Below are 11,871 nucleotides of genomic sequence, written 5' to 3'. Positions count from 1 at the left end.
CAACCCATCGTACAACAGTTCTGAACCCGTCTCTATCCTGAGCCAAACTCACTGTCTCTGATACACCTTCCCCAGTCACTGAATCAATCCATCTCATTGAGGGTCTTCCTCTCCTGCACCGTTCCTCCACCCTCCCAAGCATGACATCCTTCTCCAAAGACTGGTCCCTCCTTGCAACATGTCCAAAATACATCAGATGAAGCTTCAGAATCCTTGCCTCCAAGGAGCAGCTTGGTTTAACCCTCTCAAGGATGAGCATGTTTGTTCTCCTAGCAGGCCATGGTATAATCAATACTTTTCTGCAGCACCACAGCTCAAAGGCCTCAATTCTCCTTTTATCATTCCTAGGAATTGTGGCATCAGGATTGGTGGAAGGTCTATTAACAATCTCCGTTATGCAGATGACACAACCCTGCTTGCTGAAACTGAGGAGGACCTCATGCACTTGCTGCGAAGGGTCAAGGACTGCAGCCTTCAGTATGGACTGAGGCTCAATGTCAAGAAGACAAAGATTCTCGCCACTGGACCAATTGGCAGCATCAGGATGGATGACGAAGAGATTGAGAGCGTTCACAGCTTCAGTTTGTTCGGCTCCACAGTCAACACTCTTGGCACCAGCAGTCAGGAAATCAAAAAGCGTATCGCGATGGGGAAGTCTGCTGTTAGGGACCTCTCTAAGGTATTCAGGAGCAATGGTGTCTCTCTGGAAACTAAGGTGCGCCTGATACAGGCCATGGTCTTTGCAATCGCTTGTTATGCATCAGAGAGTTGGACAATGACTGGGGAGGACAGAAGGAGAGTGGATGCTTTTGAGCTGTGGTGCTGGAGAAGGGTACTGAATGTACCATGGACTGCCAGGAAAACAAACAGATTTATCTCAGAGAGGATTAAACCAAGCTACTCCTTGGAGGCAAGGATTCTGGGGCTTCATCTGACATACTTTGGACATGTTGCCAGGAGGGACGGGTCCTTGGAGAGGGACATCATGCTTGGGAGGGTGGAGGGACAATGCAGGAGGGGAAGACCCTCTATGAGATGGATTGATTCGGTGACTGGGGTAATCGGGATGGGTGTGTCAGAGGCGGTGCAGTTGGCGCAGGATAGAGCAGGGTTTAGGGCTGTTGTGCATAGGGTTGCTATGAGTCGGAAATGACTCGACGGCACATAACAACAACAACAACAGTCATTTTCCAGCTTTCTGATGCATAGCCAGTGATTGTAAAGACCATGAATCAGGAGCATTGTAGACTGACATTGTTGCTCTTCAGTACTCTGGAGATGTCTCTGACAGCTGACTTTCTCAGTGCAATTCATATTTTAATTTCCTGACTTCTGGTACCAAGAGTGTTGGCTGTGGAGACAAGCAAACTAAAGCTGTTAACAATCTCAATCTCTCCACCATCTATCATGATGCCCCCAATTGGCCCTGTGGTGAGAATTTGTTTTCTTGATGTTGAGCTTCAATCCATATTGAAGCCTTCAGTCCTTGACCTTCTGTAGACACAGAAATATTTCAGGAAGTAGCATATGATCAAAGCCAATGGTGATGTTTTGTTTAATAGATATAGCCAATTGATGTGTTCCTTCTAACAGATACAGCCCTGGACATGCTCATTAGTTTATGGCATGAAATTTAGAAGATAAGCTATCTGGCCAACTGACTGAAAGAGATCCATAATTGTTTCCATTCTCAAGGAAGGTGATCCACACATCAAAGTGGAAATTATCAAACCATATAATTAATATCATATGCAAGCAAAATATTGCTGAAGATCATTAAAAAAAAGCTAGAACAATAAATTGTTAGAGAATTGGCAGAGGTTCCAGTGGGGTTTAGAAGAGGCCATTACACAAGGATCATCATCCTGTTGTCAGATGGATCTTTGCGGATGGCAAAAAAAAGACTATCAGAAGAATTGTCTGTTTGTGTTTTATCAGCTATACAAAGGCATTTATGTAACTGTGTGGATAACAAACAATGGCTAACATTGAGGAGAATGGGAATTCTAGAACACTTAATCATGCTTGTACAAGTCATGGTGACACAACAGACTTATGAACAACAGACCGGAACCCTCTCCTATCTTGTGCCACCCTCATCATCTCTGACACACCGAAGCCCATTGCTGCAGTCACTGTGTCAAGCCATCTTGTGGGAGGTCTTCCAATCCTTTGATGACCCTCTACCTTTTAAAGCATGATGAATCTCTCCAAGAAACACTATCATCTATTTATATATCCAAAGTATCAGAGATGAAACTTCTTCATCTCTGTTTGTTCTTTTGAAAGTCCACAGGATATTCAATACTACTCTCCAGCATCACAGAACAAAGGCATCAATTCTTTTTCTGTCATCCATATTCATTGTCCAATTCTCTGATGCATAGCAGGTGACTGAGAAGACCACGGTATGAATCAGGCACACTTTAGTCTTCAAATTGACATCACAGTTCTTTAATATTTTGGAGGATTCTTGACAGGAGACTTGCCCAATGCAAGTCATTTCCTGACTGTTGGTAACCGGGGGTGTTGACTGTTGATCCAAGCAAGATGAAATCACTGACAGCGTCAATCCTTTCTCCATCTATTATGAGTTGACTGTTGGTCCTGTGGTGAGGAACTTTGTTTTCTTGATGTTAAGATGTAACCCATACCAGGGGCTATAGTTCTTAATCTTCTGCTTTAAGCATTTCATATCCTCCTCACTTTCTGCAAACAAGGTCATGTCATCTGCATAACATATGTTGTTGATGAGTCTTCCTCTGATTCTGATGCCACATTCCTCTTAGAGCCCAAAGGCTCACAGCCACCCCATAGTAGGCGCTGGACTCAGACTAGGATCTTTGTTTCTTGTTTGTAGGACTTCCTACTCCCCTTAGGGCTACCTCTGCCCAGGCCACTGTGGAAAAGGTCCTTATTCCAGCTGCAAAACCCCATGGGGAAAGTTGGTATGAGGGCAGACAAGGATGGGGATGAGGAAGGAGAATGAGTTTTGCCTTCTTTGTGAGACCCTAAGGCCAGCACCCCATAATACTCCCTCCCCAGGAAGAGAAAGCTCAAGGCCACAGTGAGTAGATCCAGCTCTGGTAAAGCACCTGGGAGGAGGAGCCAGCAGGCCTGCCCTGTGTCTGTGTGTCCAGAGTGTGGGAGGGACAGAGATAAAGAGACATCACTGCTAAAGACATGAAAACTCAAAACTCACTGCATTGATTGTTTCTCACTCATAACTGACCCTCCAGCTGCTTTCTGGGACTGTAAATTATAGAGGAGGAAACGGTTCATCTGGTTGACCCAGCAGCGCAACTCTCTACAAGACTACATGCCATGAGAGCTTCGCTGAAGACATGCAGCTGCCAAGGTATCTTCCCAGCACCAGCTTCCTGCAGAGCTGCAACTCCACTGAGAGAATGGACTATTTGGATGCAGATGCTCCCTTTCTCCTTACAATGGGATCCTGGATGGCACTAATGTGCTCAACTGCCAATAGAAAAGATGGAGGTTCAAATCCACCCAGAGACACCTTGGAAGACTGGCCTGCTGGTCTGCGTCTGGGAACTCTATAGAACACAATCCGACTCTGAGCCACGTGGGGTCATTCTGAGTCAGAATGGACTCGACAGCAATTGGCTTTGTTACATGGGGTAGAAGACAATTGTTGGCCAAGAAAGTCTTAATTGTTTCTCTTAGAATTATTTCTTCATATAACAACCTTCTATTCCCATACAGCCAGCATGCACGGAGCACCCAATGGCTGTCAGGTGCTGGTCTACCCTGAATTGTGTTGTGCCCATCAAGGAGAACAGAGGCTCTGGTAGACACCAATCAGCTGAGACCTAAAGGCATGAAGAGTGAGTGGCAGAACCTGGTGATGGTTCCTCCCAGACAGCTGTGGGCTGTGGTGGCCGGACAAGCCCCACTCTGATCACAGGCCAATCTCAAGAGCTCTGTCCCACCACTGCCACCTGCGGATTCTCTTCTGGAAAATGTTGAAGTGGAAGAGAAGGTCCTCATGTCCCAAGACACCTGTCTGGTTACAGGCCAAATCCAATCCATCCTACTGCCACTGAGCGAATTCCAACTCATAGCGACCCTTTGGGCAGTGGAGAACTGGCCCTCAGGGTTTCCTAGGTGCATTATCTTTAAGGAGGCAAATTGCTTCCTCCTGCTGCTGCAGCGTGGTGGTGGGTTTGAACTGCTGACCTTTTGGTTAGCAGGCCAAACATATTAACCATGGCACCACTAGAGGCCCTCTGGCCATGAAAACAAACATCCCACCACTGTGAGTTGGTTCCAGCTTACAACAACCCTCTATCAGTTCCAGGGCTGCAAGATCTTTATGGAGGGAACTTCCCAGCTTTCTCCATGAAGAGACTGAGAAATTTGAACAGCTGGTCTGATACATTATGCATTATGCCAAACTTCTGGCCATAAAAAGTCAGGTCAAGTCATTGCTGTCAAGTTGGAACTAATTCATGGCTGACCCTCCAGCAGGTTTTCAGAGGCTACCAGTCAAAGGGGAGGAGGGTGGATTCGAACCACCAGAGGGGCAGGCCTTTCAGCGAGCAGCACAGCTCTCAGCGTGCTGCACCTCAGAAAGTGACTCGTAAATGGCCAAAGAGCAATGTGACCTCCTATCATGGGAACATTCCTGTTCCCTTTGCTTTAGAATTTAAGCATTTAAGAAAATTAATATATATTTGTTAAAAATTATAGGGAGGAAAAAGGAAACTGTACCTCTAAATCCCCCAGTTCCCGAAGAGCCCCTCTGAAGAAATCACCTGCACTCACCACCTCACTGAGGTTCAGTTGGAATGGACTCACAGCTGACTCTTCAGTGAGTTTTCAGACTGTGTATTGTACAGGAAGAGGCTGCCCATCTTTCTCCTCTGGAGCATCATCTCAGATTTGAACTGCTGGCCTTGAGTTTGGAGCTCAACTCCTTAGAGTTCCCTGGATTTGGACGTGACTAGTCTGAAATCTCAAGAGGGAAGACTAAGAAATGCCACCATTCCCAACTCTTCTAAATCAAGGTAGGCGTGTGAATATGCACCTCCTGGGCCCTACTGACAAAGGCCAGTTCAGTATTTGTCCAGCATCCTTCTTCGATCCCACAGCAGTGCCTGAGCATCATGGGGCCAGGCCTGGCTCACAGGGCATGTTCTTGGCTGTTGACACTGGTGCTGTGTCTCCCAGGTCCACCCCTTCCATTGCTCACAGCTGCTCCACCCCAGGTCTTTCTCCCTGTCCCTGTGGTGTGGGGTCCAGCCCATCACAGCTGCAAGCAAGCACAGGACCCCAACTCAACTCACAACCCTCCTCACCCCACCCTCCCAGGAGGCCTGAGAGGCACTTGTCATACCAAAGCTACAGATGACCCCTCTCTGACCTTCAGGGCACCCAAGCTGGCAGACCCTCTCCTCATGGAAGAGCCAGACCTGGGTGACCACCCCTCAAACTCAGGGAGACTGTTATTCCGCTGTTACTTCGTCCACTTCGCTCCTACCCCTCAGGCCTGGACCCTAGAACCTTGGTACTCAAAGGCCTGGCCTCAGGTGGAACCCTCCTCCTGAGGAGAGGAAGATGCTTCATGCTCCCTCACCACAAAAACATGTTGTCCTGTACCATCGAGCCAGAATCAACTCGTAGCTGACCCCCTAGTGTGTTTTCAGAGACAGCTTAATAGTACAGAAGGAGAGTGCTCATCTTTCTCCTGTGAAGCAGCTAGTGGATTCAAACCCCTTGCCTTTGGGATAGCAGCACTGCTCCTTACTATTAGGCCACCAGAGCTCCCTACAAAAAATATGGTGGTATTTTTGTTTTCACCAAGCCACCAGATAACCTGCATCAGTTTCTTCAAGAGGAGCTACTTCCTTGCTGTCTTTGCAACTGTCCCAGAACACCTCATCTCTCTAACGTGGGCAGGAGCCCAGGCCAAGTGAAAGATGCTCAGCACAGGTCTGCAGAGAGGCGCCCCCTGCGTGTCCTGGGTGTTACTGCATCCTGCACTTCAGAAAATGGTTCATTTGTGGTCTAGTCTATCCATAACTGGGATAATGGGGGTAGGTGCATCAGAGACAACAAGATTAGCACAGGATAGAGCAGGGTTTAAGGCTGTTATACATAGGGTCATTGTGAGTTGCAGGCAACTCGATGGCACATAACAACATCAAAAACATTAATTTGCTTACAAATTCATATACATTGTGTTTCATAATATTCTTCATTCACATTGTGTTTCATACAATCATTTCCATGCATTATGTTTTATAAAATTAATCACCATTGGAATATGCCCGCCATTACCCTGTCTTTTTAGGTCCCCACTTGATCTTTCTCATTTCCTTCACCCCCTCCCACAGGCACCAAATTGTGCAACCCTGTGGTTTTGCCCCACCCATCTTCACTCTTCTATCTCCACCCCTTCCCCCCATGGGCCCCCATACATATTTTACTAGTTAACCTTCTCTTCTTACAATAATGGTCATATGCAGTATTTGTCCTTATGAGGATGAGTTAGTTCACTCAGCATAATGCTCTCCAGTTTCTCCCAAGTTAGGCCGTATGTTTTGAAATCTAGCATTCTCAGTGGAGAAAGGCTAAAAGTATTTTCCTTGAGAATAGGGACCTTACAAGGATGCCCATTGTCATCTTTTCTATTCAATATTGTATTGGAAGTACTTACTAGGGCAATATGTCAAGAGAAGAAAAGAAAAGGCATCCAGATAAGCAAAGAGATGGTGAAACTGTCTCTATTGCAAATGATATGATAGTGTACACAGAAAACCCAAACGACTCAACAAAAAACCCTGTTAGAGCTAGTGGACCAATTTAATAGGATAGCAGGATATAAGAGTAATACCCAAAAATCAAAGGGATTCTTCTATGGTATCAAAGAAAACTCAGAGAAGGAAACCAAAAAAGCAATACCATTTAACATCGCCAACCACAAGCTGAGATACTTGGGAATGAACCTAATATGAGACGCAAAAGACCTATACAAATAAAACTATAGAACATTTCTGCAAGTCACAACAAAAGACCTAAAGAAATGGGGAAAATGTGCCCTGTTCATGGATAGGAAGATTCGATATCATGAAAATGACAATTTTACCAAAAGCAATCTACATGCTCAATGCAATCCCAATCCAAATTACTTTTTCAAGGAAATAGAAAGAAAATTGTTAGTTTTATTTGGAGAAGAAAGAGACCCCAAATAAGCAAAGCACTTCTGGTCTAGTCTCTTTTGATGACCAATGACAGCATGCCAACTCAAAACTCCTTAATCATAAAATGGAGCATTTATGAGTGGACAGATGCCAGGACGGTACTCCTTCCACCTGCCACACCCCACCCATGTGTCCTCTCTCTGCTTCTCTGGAGGCTTCACTCTTCCTCCCTGCAAGCCCCAGTTTACTCTTCCTGCTCAGAGACTAGGTCCTCCAAGACAGATGACTCATTGCTTTAACTTTTGTCACCTTCCATGGACAATGTCCTTCTGTGGATGTGGGGACAAGGACTAATAACAGTCCCATATAAGGTACTTGTCCTACCTTGGACGGAGTGTGTATGTGGGGAGGGGGAGAGATGGGAGGTGATTGGAGTGTAGGGTGGAATTTCTGTCCCTTTAGGAAAATAGGAAGAGACATGCAGTGAAGAGCTTTGGACTGTGCTACACTCTAGTGAGGGAGTTCTGGTGGTAAGGAGTTGTGCTGTCAACCCAAAGGCAGGGAGTTTGAATCCACCAGATGTTTGGAAGGAGAAAGACTGGAAGTCTCTTCCAGAATGATTTCTGATCTCTGAAAATCTGCTAGAGGGTCAGCTATGAGTCAGGGCAGACTCAGCTGTACATTAAGGACATGCACTGTTACCTGGCTGTGTTCACTGTCACTCTAGAATGGCTTTGCATGCATTGTTCCTGGAAGCATCTTGTCCACAGTGGTAGAGCGGGGTGGGGACACAAAGGCTCAGAATCCTAAGGGTTTCAGAAATCCACGGAGAAGTGGGCCCATAGGTGGCAGAGTGGCCATATAATTTATCATCCTCTCTCTGGATTATCTATACTCAGTAAAGTGACTAAGTGATTTATCGTATAATCCAGGGCCTGGTGAGAGAGCATGAGGGCTCATTTATATTATCCAGGGCAGCAGGTGTAAATTAGGCAACTCTAGGTATGTGTGCACCTCACTCTTGGAATCTCAAATATTTTTATCTATCTTTAGCTTTTAAAAAGAGAACTCTGGTGGCATAATTATAGTGAGTTGCACTGCTAACCCAAAAGTTATACTTTTTCTGGTGGTTCAAATGCATCAGTGCCTCCTCAGGAGAAAGATGGGCAATCTCTTTCCAAGCAATTTATGGCCTCAGAGGTCAGCTATGAGTCGGTTCCTGTCTGACTCCACCTCAAAGAGTTCTAAGAATTTTGTGAAGGTTTGACAAGTTCTTTGGTGTTAAAATATAAAGGAAAGGTGAGGGTGAAAGAATGATAGGCCTGGTGCCATGCTGCTGGCCTTTACCCTGGCCGACTTGTCACTGACCCACATTGACTCACAGATCACCTGTCTGTCAAGAGACCCTTCAAGGACTCCAGACTTCATAGCATCTCCTAGGGTCAGGGCCAGAAAAGGCCAGAAACTACTGGAACTTTGAAGGTATGAAAGTATAATCTGAGTAAGAGAATCTTGGCCCCAGGCAGGTGACTGAACAAAAAATGACTCTAGTAGCTTAGTGGTAAGGAGTTGGTCTGCCAACTCTAAGGCTTAAGGTTCGAATCCACCAGCTGTTCCATAGGAGAAAGATGGACAGTCGTCTCTTGTGAGATTTACTGCCTTTGCAAACCTGCTGGAGGGTCAGCTATGAGTTGGTTTCGACTCCACAGCACACAAAATAACTATCTATAGTTCTAGGTAGTCTTTTTGCTGAGTGCCGCACTGTGTCATGGAAACCACGAGAGGGCGCCCTCGTACCAACAAAGACATGATTTCCAAAGTTCTCCCCAAACCTCTAACCGTCTGCTGTGAACAGTTTTGTTTAAAATTTTCTTTCTCACTTTGAAACAATATCATACTTTGAGAAAAGTTGTAAGTACAAGGCATGTTTAATCTTCATCCACTAAGAGTACATTCCCTAAATAATTCCCCAATTCCCACAGATTTTGTAATGTATACTTCCTCCTAAGAAGGACAAGCTCCATCCAGCCACAGTGCAGCTCTTAAAACTGGGAAACTGATGGTGGAACATCCCTGCCTTTTCCTCTTCAGACCCCAATCGTGCCTTACCAAGTTTCCACATCCAGTTCGTTGTAGTAAAAGCACCCTGCACCTAACCTATTAAGCTCTGGTTAGGTGCTTCCAGTAGCAGTTCCACCCCACCAGCTCCTCCCAGGCAAAAATATGGGGCAGTCTGCATCCTGGAGAATAGTCTTGGAAACACTACGGGGCCGGTCCACTCTGTCCCATAGCGTCACTAAACGGGAATCCCCTCCATCAATGCAATGGCTTTGGTTTGGGGTTGTATTTGCGTGAAATCTCTTTATGGCTTTTGGCCACTAATGGAAAGGTCAATTGTTCGGACCACAGAGTCAGTCTATGGGAAGAAGATGGAACAATCTGCTTCTGTAAAGATGGTGGCTGTTATTGTTGTTAAGTGCCATTCAGTCTAGTTCAACTCATAGCAACCCTATGAACAATGGATCTGAACCCTGTCCTATCCTGTGCCACCCTCCCTGTCTCTGGCACACTTGAGCCCATTGCTGCAGTCACTATATCAATCCATCATATTAAGGGTCTTCCTCTCTTTTGCTGATGCTCTACCTTCCCAAGCATGATGTCCTTTCCAAGGAATAGCCTTCCCTAGCAACATGTCCAAAGTATCAGAGATAAAATTTTGTTTTCAAGGAGCATTCTGGCTGCTCCTTTTCCAAAACATGTATCTTTTTTCTCTCTTGGCCATCCATAGGATATTCAGTGCTCTTCTCCAACACCACAACTCAAAGGCATCAATTCTTCTGCCATCCTCCTCCATTGTCCCGCTCTCAGCTGCATAGCAAGTGATTTAAAAGACCATCAATCTGAATAACGTGCACCTTAGTCTTCAAACTGACATCACTGCTCTTCAGTATTTTGGAGAGATCCAAAGACTATGGCCTTGAAAATTCCACAGACAGCACCACTCTGTCCTGCAGGGTCACTGTGAGTTGGGATTGACAAAGCGACAATGGGTTTGTTTTGTGTTTCTCAGTTGCCATTGGGTCTCTCTCTGACCACACAGCCTTTACACTTTCACAGCCTGGCCCTCGCTTTGAGGACCTTTAATGCTTCTGCAGACCCAGGTCCTGCATCTTGGGCAGGAATCTATGAGGCTCCCCTGTGGTGCTATGATCTCAGCACAGCCTATGGGGGGGGGGGGGCACAGATTCTGACTTGTCCTACCCCTAATTGTGTATGTTTAGATTACTTGCTCCAGAGGATAAAGGGCACATCTTCACATCTCTGGATTAGCAAAGCAGAACCTCAGGTTGGGTATAGAGTTGTTGTTGTTGTTAGGTGCCATCAAGTCATTACTATGACTCATAGCAACCCTATGAACATCGTGCAGATCTGGACCCCGTCTTAACCTGTTCCATCTTCACACTTTCTGACACACTTTGCGGCAGTCAATCCTGGTTGAGAATCTTCACTGACACTCTACCGTTTTAAGCATCATGTCCCTCTCCAAAAAATAGTCTCTCCTAGCAACATATACTTGAAGTATGTGAGGTAAAGACTCATCATTCTTGCCTCCAAAGAAGGATGCACACTCTGGCTGCACCTTCTCCAAGATGTGCAGTGCTCTTCTCCAAAATCATAGCCCAAAGGCATCAGTTATTGTTCTGTCATCCCTATTCACTTTCTAGCTCTCAGATGCATAGTAAGTGATTGGAAAGACCATGCCCTGAAACAGACACACCTTAGTCCTCATATTGGCATCATTACTCCTTAATAAGTCCCTAACTGAAGACTTTCCCAGTGCAATGTGTCTCCTTGTTTCCTGAGTGCTGGTACCAAGGGTGGATCCAAGTAAGATGAAATAGTTGACAGTTTCAGTGATAGCGATTTAAATGATATTGCCTATTGGTCTAGTGGTAAGAATATTTTTTGTTTCTTTTTTTTTCCTTAAATAAATTTTTATTTTATACTCACTTGCTTACAAAGTTCATATACATTGTTTTTCACACTATCTTTGTTCATACTCTGTTCCAAACAATTATTCCCTTTCATTGTATTTTATAAAATTAATCAATATTGAAATATGCCCAACTGATGCAATCCATACTGAAGGCTTCATCCTTTGAACTTCTACAAGTGCTTCAAGTCTGAAGGCTGCATCCTTTAAACTTCTACAAATGCTTCAAGTCCTCCTCACTTTCAGCAAGCAAGGTTGTGTCACCTGAATAACACAGGTTATTGATGAGTCTCCCTCCGATCCTGATGCCACATTCCTCTTCCCAGAGTCCAGCTTCTTGAATAATTTGCTCAGCATACAGATTGAATAGGTATGGAGAGAGGACACAACCCAGACACAGTCTCTTCTTAATTTTAAGCTACACACTGTTTTCCTGTTCTGTTTGCACAGCAGCCTCCTGGTCCATTATTATTAATAATTATTAATTAATTAATAATTATTAATAAAATACTGCTGAGATAGTAGAATAGTACATAGATAGGAAACTGCCAAAAGTTCAAGTAGGATTTAGAAGAGGCCATGGCACCAGGGATATATCATTCCTAGTGTTAGATGGATCCTGGCTGAAACAGAGAATACCAGAATGCTTTATTGACTATGCAAAAGCATTTGATTGTGTGCATCATAACAGGTTGTGGCTGACATTGAGAA

Source organism: Elephantulus edwardii, unplaced genomic scaffold (assembly GCF_000299155.1).
Source record: "Elephantulus edwardii isolate Elephantulus edwardi_28Jun2011 unplaced genomic scaffold, EleEdw1.0 scaffold00050, whole genome shotgun sequence".
Lineage (NCBI taxonomy): Eukaryota > Metazoa > Chordata > Mammalia > Macroscelidea > Macroscelididae > Elephantulus > Elephantulus edwardii.
The sequence above is the reverse complement of the archived record's forward strand: the minus strand, read 5'-3'. Positions refer to the sequence as shown.